Consider the following 16780-nt stretch of genomic DNA (forward strand, 5'->3'; position numbering starts at 1 on the left):
ATGCCCTCAGGTAAGAGGCCTAGGCCCTGCCCCTGGCACGTGGCGGAGCCGGGGCCGCGCTGGAGGGCGGTGCCGGTGCCCGTCGGTCGCCGGGCGGGGCAGGGAGCCGTCCCCGAGGGGTCCGCCGAAGAGGCCGGCGTCCTTATCCCCATTTTACAGACGGGGGAACTGAGGCACGGAGCAGGGGGTGGCTTGTCACGGGGCACCAGGGGCCCAGGTGCAAAGTTTGGCAAAGATCCCCGGTCCCCTGCGGCCCGGTCCGCTGCTCTGTGCCCTGGCCCGGGTTCCTCGCCCCTGGGCCCCGGGGGAGGCGCGCGGGGCCGGTGTCCAGAGCGCTGCACAGGCGCCGTGTACGTGCAGCTCGGGGCCTGGTGAGGTTTCCGAAAGTGCTCCGGCAGTTTGAGTTTTTAATTAACTTCCATCAACTGCAGCGGAAAGGCAGTGACTAACCTGCCCGGGCACTCGAAAATCCTGTTAAGTCCCTGTCTTGTCTGCCTGTGCTCGCCTGCCGGCGTCGGAGCATCCTGGGAAATCGGGCCCCTGGTGCCTGCCCTCGCGCGCTTGCGGCCTGCCGCGTTGCTCCGTTCCTGGGTTGTGTGACCTGGACAAGGCTGGGGCTGGGGCAGGTCAGCAGGGTGAAGGGGGAAACATGCAAGGGAAAAACTTCTGTGGGCGCTTTTTGCTTCAAAATCTGATTTCTGAGCCTCAGGTGATGGTATGTTCTGAAGGTATCAAAACTGCTCTCTGGCACTTTTTTATGGTAATGTCTTTAATTTGGTATTAAAGAATTAACCAAAAGCTACTTAAAGTGAGGGCTCCATGAACTAGACAATTACAGAAAAAAATTTCCAACTGTTTAGTTGGTCTAATAAAAGATGTCAGATTTACCCAAAGAACCTTGTCTGCCTGTGTCCTTACACCAGCATGGCTACAACCAACACCCCTGAGACGCCCAAAGGAAAGTGTTTCTGTAGCTAAGGTATTCCTGGAGTTCCTAAAGCTTTGCAGAGGCTTGGTGGTTAACGGGCGCCACCAGCCCTCTCTTAAGGGTTGCAGCTGCCACTCATCTGAGGAATTTGGCAGAGCCAGTGGGCTTCTAAGCATTCCTCAACTCGGCAAAGCACTGGGGAAGCTGGTTTGGGTAGCTTGTAATGCCCTCTGGCATCTCTAATCTCTTCAGTGATCAGCTGAATACAGCCTAGGCCAGTAGATCTTGACAACTGCTGCCATCCAGAATGAATGGAGGGAGTGTCTTGGCCCACTTCTTAGATCAACGAATTCAGCATCTCAGCAAGGGGCTGGACTAGATGGCCCTGGAGGTCCCTTCCAGTCCTGTGATTCTCAAGGCAGATGTTCACACTGTTGTTACTGGCAGTCTTAATTCTGCAGAAGCTTTCAGGAATAAATGGGCATGGGACTGAGCCAGGCTTGAATCTCCAGAAGGTAGCAAAGCCTCTAGTGCTGCTGTCAGCGTTGTGCTTGGTAAATCAGATTTCTGTTTCTAGAGTGCTGTTAGTTCCTCACTTTCTGCAAGTGCTTGTATTCTATTTAGCTAGCTTATTTTAAGGACAGCTATTGGATAGACTTGCTGTAGGGGAAGGTAGTCTCCTTCTCACTCTTGGAGCGTTATAGACCACAGACTGAAATACGGCTAGCTATCTATGTACCTGCTTCCTTATTTCTAATAATTTTTAACAGAAATATGTACATGATGACTTTTATCCTTTCGATATCGTAGAGAATAATTGTTGTATGATTGGCTGCCTTATTGCCGAAAGGAATAAGATGTTTCTTTCCCTTCTGCCTTCTTTCTCTCATTTTTTTTGGAGTAAATAAATGAACCATCCCTCTGTTGCAAGAAAAGCAGATTAATAGAAACCTCTTGCCAATGTTCCGCAAATACAGTAACTAATGAGCCAGCATAGTGGTGGGTTCCAGCATAGGCTGTTTCCTGTCTGTGTGGGTTGTTTGTTTTTTTTTTAATTTATTTAATATCCCCAAACTTTCCATAAAACTCCTTAGTTTTAAGTCTATGATGCTGTTAGAAGCCAGAAAATAAGTGTTTGTTTTGTGTGTGCGTGTGTGTTTGGAAAGTTAAGTTGCAGACGTGTCAAGCAGACTTAAACGTTGCTCCTTTGTGAAGAATTGGAGCATTTTTTTTCCCCTTACTTTGGGCCCTGATCCTGCAAGCTCCCACATGCACATGCGTGCACATGTGACCTGGCAAGATCAAGGCCTTAGATTTCAGTTTTGTTGTAAGAGATTAAATACCAAAGGGAGTGTTGTCAGGGCAACTTTAAGTTTTCATATCAAAAAGCACTTCTTTATAAATGACCGAAGACACGTTCTCATTAATGTAGAGATGCATATTTAAAAGGTAATTGTTTATTTTTAAAAGAAATCTACTGGTAATACTCTCTTCCACTAACTACAAGTACTGCAGTTATTTTGCTTATATATGCTATCCAGGAATTGAAATAGATTTAGAAACTTATTATTGATATGCATTGTATTTTTCACTGCTCATGCAATACATGGACAACCTAGAAAACGTTTAGGAGATGTTGAGCACCACTGGCTTATTCGGTTGTATTAACAGGAGTGTTGCTTGCAAATCAAGGGAAGTGATTCTTCTGCTCTATTCAGCACTGCTGAGGCCTCGCCAGCAGTACTGTGTCCAGTTCTGGGCCCACACTCCAAGAAAAATACTGATAGATTGGAGAGTCTAGTGGAGAGCAACGAAAATTTTTAGGGGCCTCAGGAACAAGACTTAGGGGTTAAGACAGAAAGAACTAAGGTTAGTCTGGAAAAGGCAGAGCTGAAGGGGACCTGGAGAATGGTCTTCAAATACCTGAAAGCTGATTATAAAGAGCAGGGGCCAGCAAACTTTTACAAGTCACGGCCTGGGACAGCCTGGCTCCAGTCCTGTGCTGACTGCCTGGCCTTGAGGAGTAGGGGGTTTTGCCAGTGCCAGCACCAGGAGCTGTGCCTGTGACCTCCACTCCTCCCCAACCCCTTGCTCCTTGGCTGTGATGCCGGTGCTGCTTCCAGGCATCTGCAGACTTCCAGTGCTGTCGCTGCTTCTCCCCTAGCACAGCTGCTCATGGCCCAGCCCCACAGACAGTGTCATCCAGCTCCACAGGCTGGATCCAGCGGCTCTACAGGCTGGATCCAGCCCACTGTCTGTATGTTGTCAACCCTTGATAAAGAGGATGGCGTTGGGCCTCTGTGGCTGTAGGGGACAAGGCTAGGAGGAAATTTAGGTTGGCGAGGAGGAGATCTTTCTGACCTATAAGGGTGGTCGAGCTTTGGTACAGACTAGCTAGAGAAAATGTGGAATCTCCATCCCTGGGAGTCTTCAAGAGCAGGTTAGACAGACATTTGGCTTGGATGGTTTAGTCATGGATGATCCTTCCTTGAGCAGAGGGCTGAACTAGATCTTGTAAGGTCCCTTCCAGCCCTACTTTCCTATGAAGAGGTATGTTTGTACTTGTACAGTAATGGCAGTGCTATGTTGGTGTTGGCATTTCTGTGAGGTCGTGTTGTTCTGACAAAAACATAAATTGCACCTTAGGTTGGCTAACTAGCAGATTCCTGAATTGTTTGAAATACATAATCCTGTGACCATCAGATCAGTTCATTGTTGCTGGCTTATGCCCTGATCTAGCAAATGCTTACAGTTGTAAATAGTATCATTGTAAATAAAGTTGCCTATGTGCATACATGTTTTGCAAGATCAGGAGTCTTGGCTTGCTACTTCTGCAAGTCCTTTTAAGAAATGTTCAAGGTTTTAAAAATCCTCAGACTTTGCCGGAATAACTGACTGGTAGATCTTTGTAACTTTGCCTCTGCTAAATTGTAAGTAACAGTGAAGGATTAGGAGTTATCAGCTCCATAAGCCCTTTCTTAGCTAGATGAAGTGGCCTATTAGATCCCTTTTTTTTTTTTTTTTAAGAGGGGGTGGGGTAGGTAGGAAGAGACTCTTATCAGCTCTCATGTTACCATAGATTAGGAGTGTCAAACTTGCCTTCTGCCCCACGCCAGATCTGGCCTGCAGGACTCCTTGTGGGCTGGATTTCCCCATGGCACAGGGTGGCTCGGGTGGTGGTGGTGGCAGCCACAGCTCCAGCCTGGTGCAGGTGGTGATGGTGGTAGCCACTTAGGTCCCTGCGTAGTGCACTCAGCAGTGGCTCCAGCTCCTGCCGCATGCTTCATACACAGTGCCAGAGCTGGAGCTGCTTCTGCCCACTTGTCATGCCCTGGTGGCAGCTCTGGCTTGTGCACAGCAGCAACAGCTCTATCTCTGGGTGGTAGTGGACCCCGTATCTGGGGTCATTTTGTGGTTGGAGCACAACAGAGGCTGTGCCAGCCCTTGTTTATCCTTCTGCTGCTGCTTGTCATGTCCACCAGGGATGAAGGGCTCAGGCTCTGTGGCAGGCCACTCGTCTGGTTACAACTAGGTACGGCTCATGGGTCATATGGTTGACACCCCTGCCATTGATTATTCCAGAAACCTGAAGTAGCCAGCAGTGTCGGTAGCTTTCTTTCATACTGTTTTTTTTCCAATTATTCCTTAAGTTACTCACTTCAGTATTGCCTCTGAAAATTGTGGTGGTGTGGGGCATGATTGAGTTTTGCAGGAGTCCTGAGAGGGACTGAATGATGTTGGAGTTTGAATGGAGGTGAACAGAAAAGCTGGCATACCATACATGGATATTGTGAAGGGGGGCTTTTGAGACAAGCAGAGAGGGATATTGACCTTCTCTCCCAAGACCATGTTTAGTCCCAAGACTAAACAGTCTTATTTTTAAAGATTTAATGATATTAGATTTAAGGATTTGCTTTTAATGACAACCATTACTTGTAGCTTTCTCTCTCTTATTACTCATTGTCTTGGCTACCTGTCCCGTTTTTCTGTCTAGGTGAAGTTTATACATGTATCAACTGGAAAGTCTGTGGTGCATCCTGTGCTGAAAAGAGGGCATAGCAAAGTACTCTTTCAGCAATCACTTTTAACAACAGCGTGAAAATTGTTTCCTAGCTTTATGAAACTTTCCGACAATAACTCCTCTTCTAGCCTACGTTATGCATGCACCTGCAACCAAATAGCTTGTCTAGACAAAAAGTTAGTGGGAGGTCAAACTAACACCAACCATGGTATTCAGTTTGTGTTGCCTCTCAATGCTGGAGGTGGTCCATTGTCTCTAGTCTGTTCTATTTTGTGATGCCCAGTTTTGTTGCATTGTTTCTTGTCAGCCTCCGAAACTATTGTATGTAGCTTATAAAATGTTAAAATTTCAACATGAAATATTACTCTTCTTATTAGAAGAACTGTGCAAGTAGTGTGGGGTGTTCAGGTTCTTCTGTTAAGACGATAAGGTTATAGGGATGGATTTTATTTATGGAGCACAAAGGAGTCCTATGAGAAATACAGGATTTTCCTCGTATCTGCTGCACCTCAGAATATGATATGGACCTTATAGATAGTTTCATAGATGTAGGGTGGGAAGGGACCTAAATAGATCATCAAGTCTGACCCCCTGCCCTGGGCAGGAATGAATGACCTTGTTTTTGAAAGACAGAATGCAGGGGGAAATATTTTTTTCTTGCTATAAATAATGGAGTAGCAGCAGCTCTGCTCCTTGTGGAGTGCATGCAGACTTTACTTTTACTTTTGTAATAAAAAAAAAAAATTGCTCTTACCATATTTCTGCACATGCAGTATGCACTCCAATTTCCAGCTGCTGTTTTTTGGAAAAAAGGTGTGCACGTAGCATGTAAGAAAATATGGTATTTTTCCCAGGCAAGGAATTAACTTTCAGTAGAGAAAAATCGCAATTAACAGAGAATCCAGAAATCCTTCTTTTATGGAAGCTACCTAATATAGCTCTTCTTTTTATCCTTGCCCCTTTAAAAAGTTATATAGATCAGCAAATAGATTTCTTCAGCTGTATCTTAGTTAAGTGCCAAATGTTTTCCCCTTCCACAGTTGTGGCCTGAGTTTGAGATGTTTTGAGTGGTCATTGAAGGGGCTCATCATGTCTGAGATTCACCCCATAAGTACTTTGATAAAGCAGTGAAGGGTTTTTCTTGTATTCTGGGTAGAAAAAAGTTAAAGATCATTCACCATTGCCACAAAGCTGCAGAGTAAAACAATTAAATGAAACTTTCCATTCAGAGACCAAAAGTTAATTCTAGTGACACTTGCATGTTAGTTTTATGAAGATCTTGCTTGAGGCACTGAAGGGTGGGAAAGAAAAGCCTGAATTCCTATGGTGAATGATTTTATGATAGTAACTTAGAGGCTTCTTTTTATCTCAAGAAAGTTTTCTTAACTATCAGTCTTAGCCTGGGGAAAAGAAACTGGAATCTACAGGTTCTGGTAAATCTAAGCATGTTAAAAACCTGGAGTCAGTAATTATATTGATATAGTTAAACCATCAGCCACTGCTTAGCTCAATCATCTGTTGGACCATGTCACTGAATGAATCTTTGTGATGTTGAGGATAGTTTATGGGTGAGAGAGGCAGACCTCAAATGAAAGGACATTCTTAAAAGTATTAAAAGCCAGCTGTACTGGCCTTTCTTGAATTCCTGCTCAGCCTTGTAATATATTTAAATATAAGTTCAAAAGCTTTCTGTTTTATTGTGGCATCAGCTATCAAGTTGTGGACTGTGGACCACCTGTGATATGCACAAGTCCTTCCATCCCAGCAGTGCAATGCATAATTGAAACAAGATTTGTGTTTCCATATTTGGGGAAATGAAGCAATAGTTCTCTGTTCAGAACCTTTTTCTTCACCTGAATCTCTTCTTTAAATGTGAGCATCTTTACACTTGCAGGGCAGTCAAAGGTTGTCTTGTGTCCCCTCATCCAAAAGTCTCTACCCTTTAAGTAGCTGGATGCAGTAAGACTATTATCATTTATTAGCATTCTAATAAGTCTGATATTATTCTATTATCACTTATAAGAATGACAAAACCAAATCTCCTTTTTCTGAAAAAATAACATCTCATAGTTATCATGTAGCTGGAAGACAGAAGTATTGAATTTTACTCCCTGCACTGCCACTGACTTGCTGTATCTAATCTAAAATATTCCATATGCCATACTCAGTATGTAGGAGTGATTATGGGTAACTTGTTTTAGCTCAGATCTTTAATGATATTTAGGCACCTAATTCCCATTGAGATTAAGAGGATTTAGGCAGCTTTTGAAGATCTGGGCCTTTGGGCCTCAGTTTAGCCCTTTGTGTGATTCTTTCCTCCTGTGCAGAGTGGACCTGGCTATTAATCTCCCTCAGGGGTGTCTTGTGGAAGAACCACAGGTGTTTAATATTGTCAAATACCTTTTGAGAGCATTCAACAAGCAGTATATTAGAAGCACATATATTATCAATGTCTGACCAAGCCTTCATGATAAAACAGATGTTTTAACTACAGCTTACAGAATTGTGTCTTGTTCTGACTCTCTATGCATGTAGAGTATACTTTGCAAAAATGAGGCAACTGCAGTATGTGTTTTCCTAGCTAACAGTGGCTAGGGTTCAGGGATATCTTATAGACCTAAATATAAAAATGAGAAGAAAAATACTTTCTGATTTAACTAAAGCTTTGTTCTATTGTTCCTTCATGTTTCCAATGGTTTGCAGTGAGTAGAGCTCTTACAAAAACTGATTTCTGCATTCAGTAGTAGTGGTGGCTTTGATGTCTCCTTCAAAAGGAACAGAACCTTAAAAGAACAGGGCTGGTTACAGTTTCCAAGCTGAATTTTGTATGCTTTTGGGGTATGGGCTGCTGTTATTTCCCAACAATATGGGTCCTGTGAATGGATATTTGCAAGAAGCAGGTGAAAAATCAGTAGTACTTACTAGAAACAAGTGTTTGGGTGGTTTGAGCCTGAGTGGCATGTAAAGAATCAAGATGGGCCATGAAAAATAAAAATGTCTTTTAAAATTCTTCCTTTTTTAACAGCAATACGGATCCCATTGCAAATGCCAAATGCTCAAAAATCACAAGCCAGGCCTCTAAAAAAAATAGTGAGTTTGACGTAAAAATTATGAGGATTTTTTTGTTAGTTTAATTTATTTGCTTGCTGGTTTCTGAACCTCAGGGTGCACTTACTCCATGCTTAATTCTTGTCCTGCAAAGCCACGAGAGTTAGAAACATTTTTTTAAATTTTAAATGAAATCTGAGCATCTCATGCAATCTCTTGATTCTAACAGCTGAAACTTTTGAGAGAAATACCAAACATTGTGAGAGTCTTAAAATTGTGGGAAATGGCAATATAGACTTATTTAGCTTTTTAAAAAAGTAACAATTAACCAGATATTAACCAGACAATAAATATAGTTGAAGTAAACTTCAGCTGCACTGAAATGTTGCACAGGAATCTGGCCAGCTAGTCATCTACCCACTTTGTTATGGAGGAAGCAAGCCTTCTCCAGAGAGTCTGCCTGAAAGCCATCAAGGGGTTCAGTCTTTAAACTTGGCTTTCATGTTGTATTCATCTTTTGTCCCCTGTCTTAGAATTGGATTGAATTTCTCGGAGAAGGGTCATCTTCTTGTTTTCCATCTTTTTTTTTTTGTGCCTTGTGATGGAAGTTGGTCCACGATTGGGGTCCCCATATGCTGCCATATGCTCAGTTTATTGTTGTTCTTTATTTGTACACATTTTTTATACTCTAGCAACATCTCTAAATGTGGTAACTGGAAAATTATTAAAGTTGACAGTATAATGGGAAAAGGGAGAAGAATCATTCGTTCTTTAGACACAAAAATTGGAGCTCGTTACTACTGCCACATTTTTAAACCGCACTACTGAATGAAAAGAGCTGCTTGATTTTTAGCATTCTGCAACTTGTTTCAACAGCGGTAGGGACGAGTTCTTGGTGTTAAAGCTCACATACTAAGTTTAAGTAGCAACAGCCTCACAGCCTGACCAGAACTTCTATTATTAACTTGTATTCAACTCAGTAAGCCTCTAGTTCAGCAAATATTCTTAATGTATAGCCAACAGTCCCTAGAGGGGCCAGGATGGGAGAGTTTGGGGCACCAGTGTATATGACTAACTCATGCTGCTGCTTCAGAATTTTTCTGTGTATTTAAACTATGCATTTGAAATGGGGAGGAGAGGTGGGAGGTGTGGTATAAGACCCATTGTGAACGAGTTTTCATAAGTAATGGGGATGTAACTGAAAGCTAAGTTGTTTTCAGGAGCTTGAGGTGAGGGCAAAACATAGATAGGAACTAGGAGGAAATGGGAAAACAGTCCTTTAAAGTGTAGAAGGATTTCAGTATTTGATCGCTGCATCAGGAGTGCTAGTCCTATACATAGACTATCAACATGATAGGCAGTTTTGTGGGACTCACACTGGGGTTTGTATCGGGTGGTAGATGTGGTTGAGTTCAAGCTGGCCTTTGCTAACAGGCTAAAACTAAGCCTGCCTTTGTATCTACCATTCCCTTCATCATGTGGACAAGCTGGCTTCTTGCTGTTTATTTTAGCTGGGCTAGGACTCAGTCAGACAATCTGAGTAACTGTATGTTGTCCTGCATTTACATTGTGGGACTGATCTAGTTGTCCTAGGTCATTAAATTGAAGTCACTCATGCTTCATAAGTTAGACAGTCTCATGTTTTGTGATTATTTAATAACTGACAGTTTAACAATGCCTGCACAAGAGGAAGCATTATTCTTAAAACATCCTTACTTTGGGGTGATTTAAATTGGTTCTCCACCTTCACATTGTATTAACAACAGAGTTTGCATATGGAGAGATGCACAAGAAAAATGGAAGGCATTACCAAACTCGTCAATCTCTCTCTCTCTCTCTCTCTCTCTCTCTCTCTCTGTATTTAAGTCTCAACCAGATGCATAATCTTCTTCCTTGCAAAAAAAAAAGAAAAAAGTGATACAATTCCAGTGCCTCAGCTTAGAGATTCTGTGGAAGATTGAGTAAATTAAAATGATCTGTTTACTCGCAAATTTAATTCAACAGCTAGCTAATAGCAAAAGGAGGAGGAAGTGGATTATGACATGAATAGCTTTCTGTCTAGTGAAGCATGTCTTGTTAGACCAAAATTTAAAAAGTAATGTGGTTTTGTGTGAACCTTTGTTTCCCCTGATCTATTTTTAACTTCAGCTACAGTACTTACAGAAAGTAATCATCATCTTGGAAATGAACAGATGTTTTGCATATTTTCCTATCCATTGAGAACTGGTGTTACTACTGGGGGCAAACAATCTAGTTGGTTTTACAGTGGAACATAATATATTTATGAATGAGGCTGTATGATTTGGTTACCTGCAGTAACAGGGAGTAGGACTCGGTGACCCCTGAGTTGTCTTCAAGTCCTCTTTTGTATGTAATTTGTCCTGTGCAAATCTTAACTGAAGGCAAGAATGTTTTTTCCAAGTTTAGAGTATACTGGCACCTGCTTACCCCTGGACCAGCCAGGCCATCATTTTGTTGATGGCTTCAAACAACAGGCATCTGGACCAACCCAGCATTTAAGAGGGCTGTCAAACTCAACCAACTCCACAGGCGAAGTAAATGGTGCATGGCTAGTCCACGGACCAGATCAAGCCCATGGACCCCCTCCACTTCCCTTTTTCCCCTTGCCCCAGCATACCGGGTCCTCCAACTGGTCTGGGATCCACATTGTGCACAGCTTGGACTGACTGAAACAGGCACTTCATGCAGTGCAGTCGCCAGGGTGGGTGCTATGTGTAGTGCAGTATGGCCCAGGGCAGCCACTGCATGCAGTGCTTGTCCTGGCTGCTCAAAGATCTTCACTGTACACAGCATGGGTCCCAGACCAGCAAGAGCAGTTTCTGGATCAGACATCTTGGAGGAGGGGGAAGTGGAGAGGGTCTGTAAACCCAGTCCAGCCCATGGACTTGCCCTGCACCACAGACCTGTGTGCTATGTGGGTCTGATTAGATACAGGGGCCGGATGGTGGAGCTCTGTGGGATGTATCCAGTTATGGGCCACATGTTTGACAACCATGATTTAAAATAGGTCCATTAATGTGGTGCTTTAATTTTTAAAGACCACCCCTCCACCTCCAAAGATGAGATCCTTTTAGATATATTTAAAATATTGTGTTGCTTGAGAGAATGTGGGAAGGAAAGAGTTTTGGACTTTAATGTTCAACAAGCTGTCTTTCAGTGGGTGTATTTGCTGCTGACAAACCATAATGATCAGGTTCTGTTGCTCTGGTGCAGCAAAGGGAAATTAGAATTCTGAGTCAGATGGGTTTTTTGCTTTTTGTAACTTTAAAACAAAAGATGTATTTGGAAGCCTGAATATTAATGCATCTCTTGTGTATTTCCATTGCTAATCAGATAAGCTGTATTGTGTTTATATGCTGTATGCTGCACTTATGCTTTTGCTAAACTGTGATAATATCACATTTAAAAAAAACAAGCTTGCAAAGTTTTCTATGTAATATCGGGGAAATATAATGATGCAAAAGGAGAATCTTAGTTTCGGGGCAGTTTGGTTTCTATCTGGAGGAAACAAGACAAGAATTTACAATGAGCTACATGCCAGTATAATGCCAGGAAACATCTTGTCTTTCATCAAATGGATTCTGACTTCTGGTATAAACTCCCTGGAATGCAGTAAAGACTGTTCTGTTTATAGGGGAAAAAAGCTGCTTTGCTCTAAGAGGGTAATTGCTCTATATAGCAGTATTAGAGTCTTAGTTTCTGTATTAGTCTTCTGAAGTTCACTTTGGGTTTTAGAGGTTTTTTTGGGTTTTTGTTTTTTTTAAATGTGCAGGCATGAACCTGTTGCATACAAGTTTTTATGAGTTACATCTTCACATGGATAAATACAGTTTGCCAAAACACTTGTTAAACCAAGTCTGAACAGTTTTGCAAGGTGCTGAATATAAAGATTTCAGTGAAATCTTTTAAGAGGTGGAGCATGCTTAGAAAGAGAAGACTGTTTCACACCTTTTTTTTTTTTTTTTTTTTTTTTAAGCTCCACCTGACTTGTTCATGCTATACAGAAGCATAGACCACAACAGCTTAGGCAGATCTGAGATGGACCTTGGGATTCGTTCACAAGTTTTACACTGGGCTAAATCCCTTGATTTGAATAGAGATTCTGACTTGCACTAATGCAAGTGCAATCAGGTCTGACCCTTTCATTTTGGGTGTGGCAGCCATCTGGTACCGACAACGCTTTCATGATGCCTAGGCCATGTGTTGTATGTAGAAGCAAGCCATAGGATGCATGTTGTCACAAGCCACTGTTTGGCATGCTTATCTATCTAATGCACATGTGGTTTTGCAAATCTTGGAGCTTGAATTCATGGCATAGTGGCACTGCCTCCAAGGTGAAGAATTTGGCAGCACTGTAGTTTCCTGAACAGCACTCATGGTTCCCCTTAATGCTTATAGAGCACTTTGTGCTGCATAAAATAGATTGTAAGCACGCAGAAATCTCTGTGTGTGGCTTTTGGCGTATCTCGGCATTGCCAAAATGTTTCAAATTTGTAAGATAAAGGTATCTTGATTAGGGGGTGGGGGTTAGTATTTTTGAGTACGCACATATACCTACTGAAGGAAAACTGAATTCCAGAGCTGAATTTTACATTTGGTCTCCATGTGACAGAATTAATCATAGTTTTCTTCTTTTTGTAATAAGTTCTAGTGTTCTGTGGAATCTGATCCTTGTGTTCACAACACGTCCTCCTCTTGGTTCATGGATCCAGTGGAAAGTAGCTGCTACAGGAGTGCTTGGTTGTGGTAGAGCTACCCTCTCAGATAGGGCCAGTCTGCTATAGGGGTTTAAATATCAGTACAGACCCTTTTAGCTGTACTCTCTTCACTGGTAAGTCGCTGCAGAGCGGCCCACTAGGGTAATGTACTCCAGAGAACTTGTAAGCAGCCAGGCTGCTGCAGTTTATACTGCACTATGTATTTTAGACCTATAAAAAGAAGTGCGTGTTTCCTGAGTGTAGAGCTAGTAACGGATAATGCTAGCCAGGTTCCAGAGGCACCAGAAGTAGAGAGCCTTGGAGGAGGAAAGATTCAGAGAATAGTACTGTACAAATGGAAAGGGATGTAGAAGGAAAGGAGCTCTTTGCAAAGCTCTCTGAGGTAGGGTCATTCAACTCCACTGAAGGTTTTCAAGACCAAGGAGGGCAAGTTTAGTGAACTGTAGTTCACACATGGCACTTCTAAGCCTTTAACAGAGTCAGGCTCCCACTGAAGCAGCTCCTGGACAGCTGATTTTAAAGGAGGTGGAGGAGGTAGGTTCTACAGATAGGCTGTTTGCAGATGTTGGTGTGACTTGACAGGAGAGTACCTTGGTCTCTCAAACGCTGGAGGTCAAGTCTGGTTTGAAAGTACTTTAACATAAGAATGAAAGAGTTGGAAAAGGGTTTTTTCCCTCTGCTTTTCCAATGATGCAGTATAATGCAGCTGGTAGATGCACTGGAGTCTTGTATTCAGAACTGCTGGCTGCTGATGCTAGGATACCTGATTGAGAGAGAGAGAACAGCATCACGGAGAGGCTATATAATAGGTTCCTGGATGCAAAGAAGGTCCATATTGGATGGAGGGAAGGAATCTGCAACTTGTGATTCTCAGGCCTGGATCTAGCCATTAGCTACATCCTAGCTCTTATGTTCAGTTCATAGATTCATAGATGTAAGGTTGGAAGGGACCTTGTAGATCTTCTAGTCTGACCCCTTGCCCTGGGCAGGAGGGAGAACTGGGCTCAAATGACCCCAGCTAGGTAAATGTCAAGCCTTCTCTTAAAGACCCCCAGGGTAGGAGCCAGCACCATTTCCCTTGGAAGTTGGTTCCAGATCCGGGCCACCCTGACTGTGAAGTACTGCCTTCTAATGTCTAGTCTAAGCCTACTCTCTAGCAACTTATGGCCGTTATTCCTTGTTACTTCGGGAGGCGCTCGGGGGAACAAGGTCTCTCTCAAACCCCACTGGTCCCCCTAGTAAGTTTTATAGACAGACACCAGGTCCCCCCTCAGCCTTCTCTTGCAAAGGCTGAACAGGTTAAGGTCCTGTAGCCTCTCCTCATAGGGTCTGCCCTGCTGTCCCCGGATCATGCGAGTGGCCCTCCTTTGGACCCTCTCAATGCTGTCCACATCCCTCCTGAAGTGCGGCGCACAGAACTGGATGCAGTACTCCAACTGCAGCCTGACCAGTGTCGCATAGAGGGGGAGGATCACCTCCTTGGACCTGGTTGTGATGCATCTGTGAATGCAGGACAAGGTACGGTTAGCCCTACTGACTGTGTTTTTGCATTGTCGGCCCATGTTCGTCTTGGAGTCAATAATGACTCCAAGATCTCTTTCTGCCACCATGCTTTTGAGAAGGGAGTTCCCCAGCCTATAGGTATGCTGCTGGTTCCTTGCTGTAATCTGTCCTTCCCTACTAGCGTGCCCACCTCACCACAAATCTTGGTATCATCAGCAAATTTAAACAGGCTGCTCTTCACCCTGTCATCCAAGTAATAAAAAAATTGAACAGTGTGGGCCCAAGGACCGAACCCTGGGGGACCCGACGGCCCACTTCCCTCCAGGTCGTAAATGACCCGTCCACCACCACTCTCTGAGTACGACCCCTCAGCCAATTTGCCACCCATTTGACTATGTATGCATCAGTGCCACAGTCACTTAGCTTTTTAATGAGAATGGGGTGAGAGACAGTGTCAGAGGCCTTCCTGAAGTCCAGAAAGACTACATCCACCATGATACCTGTGTCCAGTGATTTTGTGATGTGATTGTAGAAGGCAATCAGGTTGGTCTGACATGACCTGCCCCTAATGAAACCATGCTGGTTGCCCTTGAGCATCATTCCCGCTGCCAGCCCATCACAGATCTGCTCCTTGATAATCTTCTCAAAGAGCTTCCCCAGGACTGAAGTAAGACTAATGGGCCTATAGTTAGTTGCCTGCGTCCTCCCTCTTCCTTTTTTTAAAGATGGGGACCAGATTGGCTCTCTTCCAGTTATATGCTGTAAATACATTTCAGAGCTTCTGTAAAATGTGCTGTTGGGATTATGCCAATAATTATCACTCCATATTTGAGCTGAAATATTGTGGCCAGATTTCATCAAGTTTTAAAACTCATTTTTCTGTTTAGACAGTTGCATCTACTACAGGATTGTACATGTCTGGCTGCTTTGACTGGATATAGGCCTGCCGTAGCAATCTCAAACCATATAACAAAGTATTTGTAAGGAATAGGTCAGTGTCGTGCCGAAGTTGGCTCCTGGAGCTTAACAATGCTCAGATGCAAATATTACAAACTTCCTGTCAGGGACTTCCAACCTCTAAAATAAACTGTGATGTCACTGAAAATTGTACCCACAATTAGTTCCTTGGCATGCAGATAATGTCTTTTGCATGGTTATAAATGTACAATGGTTTACAGAATTCTAACTTTCTGTAGATTTTTTTTTTTTTTTAAATGTGGGAAGGAAATGATATCCTTCCTGCAAAATTCTATTTTTATTGGTCCTTCAGTGGATTACTCCTGAAATCTCTCTTACCTGAATATACAAATTAATGTGATTTTAATAAAAACCCAGTTGTCCAAATTTTGACACGGCTATATGATGTGTAGTGGATGCCATCAAACTGTTTCTATACAAAATTTGTAAGCACAGGCTTTTGATACCTCTACTTTTTGAATACCTACTGGGACCTCATTTCTGTGGATCATAAAATCATAGAAAATGAGGGTTGGAAAGGACCTTAGGAGGCTATCTAGTACAACCCCCTGCTCAAAGCAGGAGCAGCCCCAACTTGATCATTCCAGCCAAACCTTTGTCTAGCCAGGTCTTAAAAGCCTCCAAGGATGGAGTTTCTACCACCTCTCTGGGTAACCTGTTTCAGTGTTTTACTACCCTTCTAGTGAGAGAATTTTTCCTAATATCTAACCTAAACTTCCCCTGCTACAACTGGAGACCATTGCTCCTTGTTCTGTCATCTGCCATCACTAAGAACAGTCTAGCTCCATCCTCTTTTAAACCCTCCTTTAGGTAGTTGAAGGCTGCTATTAAATCCTTGCTGTCTTCTCTTCTCCAGACTAAACAAGCCCAGTTCCCTCAAGTTTCCTCATAAGGCATGTACCTCAGCCCCCTCACCATTTTTGTTGCCTGCTGCTGGACTCTCTCCAATTTGGCTACATCCTTTCTGTATTGGGGGGCCCAAAACTGAACACAGTACTGCAGATGTGGTCTCACCAATGCTGAATAGAGGGAAATAATTACTTCCCTTGACCTGCTGGCAACAGTCCTACCAATGCAGCCCAGTATGCCATTAGCCTTCTTGGCAAAAAAAATGTTTGTCCTGGTGTGTGTGTGTGTGTGTGTGTGTGTGGTGTATATAAAGGTGATTGCATAACAGCTCAGTATGAAGTCTTATTCTTGTATATTGGGGAGGGATGGGGGGGTTTGTTGGGGGCTGTGGGTATGTGTGTGTGTCAATGTATGTGTAATGTGGGATGTGGGGAAGGTTGTGGGGGCATGTGTAGATGTGGGTGGGTATAGGGGGTTTGTGGGGATGTGTAGGGGTGTGTGGGTGGGTATACGGTCTGTGTGGGATATGTAGAGGGGGAGGGTGGCTGGTGGTGTATTTGTGCGTGTGTTGGAGTATGTGCATGTAGCAGTGAGCAAAGCTCCCCCCCAGAGGCACACAGTTGTGAGTGTGGGTGGGTGTGGTGTTTGTGGGGTGTGTGTTTGTGTGTGGCGAGGGTGTGGTTGTGGGGTTTTCGGGAGAGGGTTCGAGGGTAC

General features: G+C 43.4%; 1 protein-coding gene across 1 annotated transcript in view; it reads left to right on the forward strand.

Moving 5' to 3' along the window:
• The first annotated feature begins 197 nt into the window (after positions 1–197).
• Positions 198–16780, forward strand: part of SH3BP2 (SH3 domain binding protein 2) — a 58745-nt gene continuing 42162 nt past the window's right edge. The window contains exon 1 of the mRNA XM_025214064.1: positions 198–217. The gene's annotated coding sequence lies outside the window, so the exon portion shown is untranslated. The remainder of the gene's footprint in view (positions 218–16780) is intronic.

This window comes from Alligator sinensis, unplaced genomic scaffold (genome assembly GCF_000455745.1).
Source record: "Alligator sinensis unplaced genomic scaffold, ASM45574v1 scaffold1094_1, whole genome shotgun sequence".
In the NCBI taxonomy this organism is placed as follows: domain Eukaryota; kingdom Metazoa; phylum Chordata; order Crocodylia; family Alligatoridae; genus Alligator; species Alligator sinensis.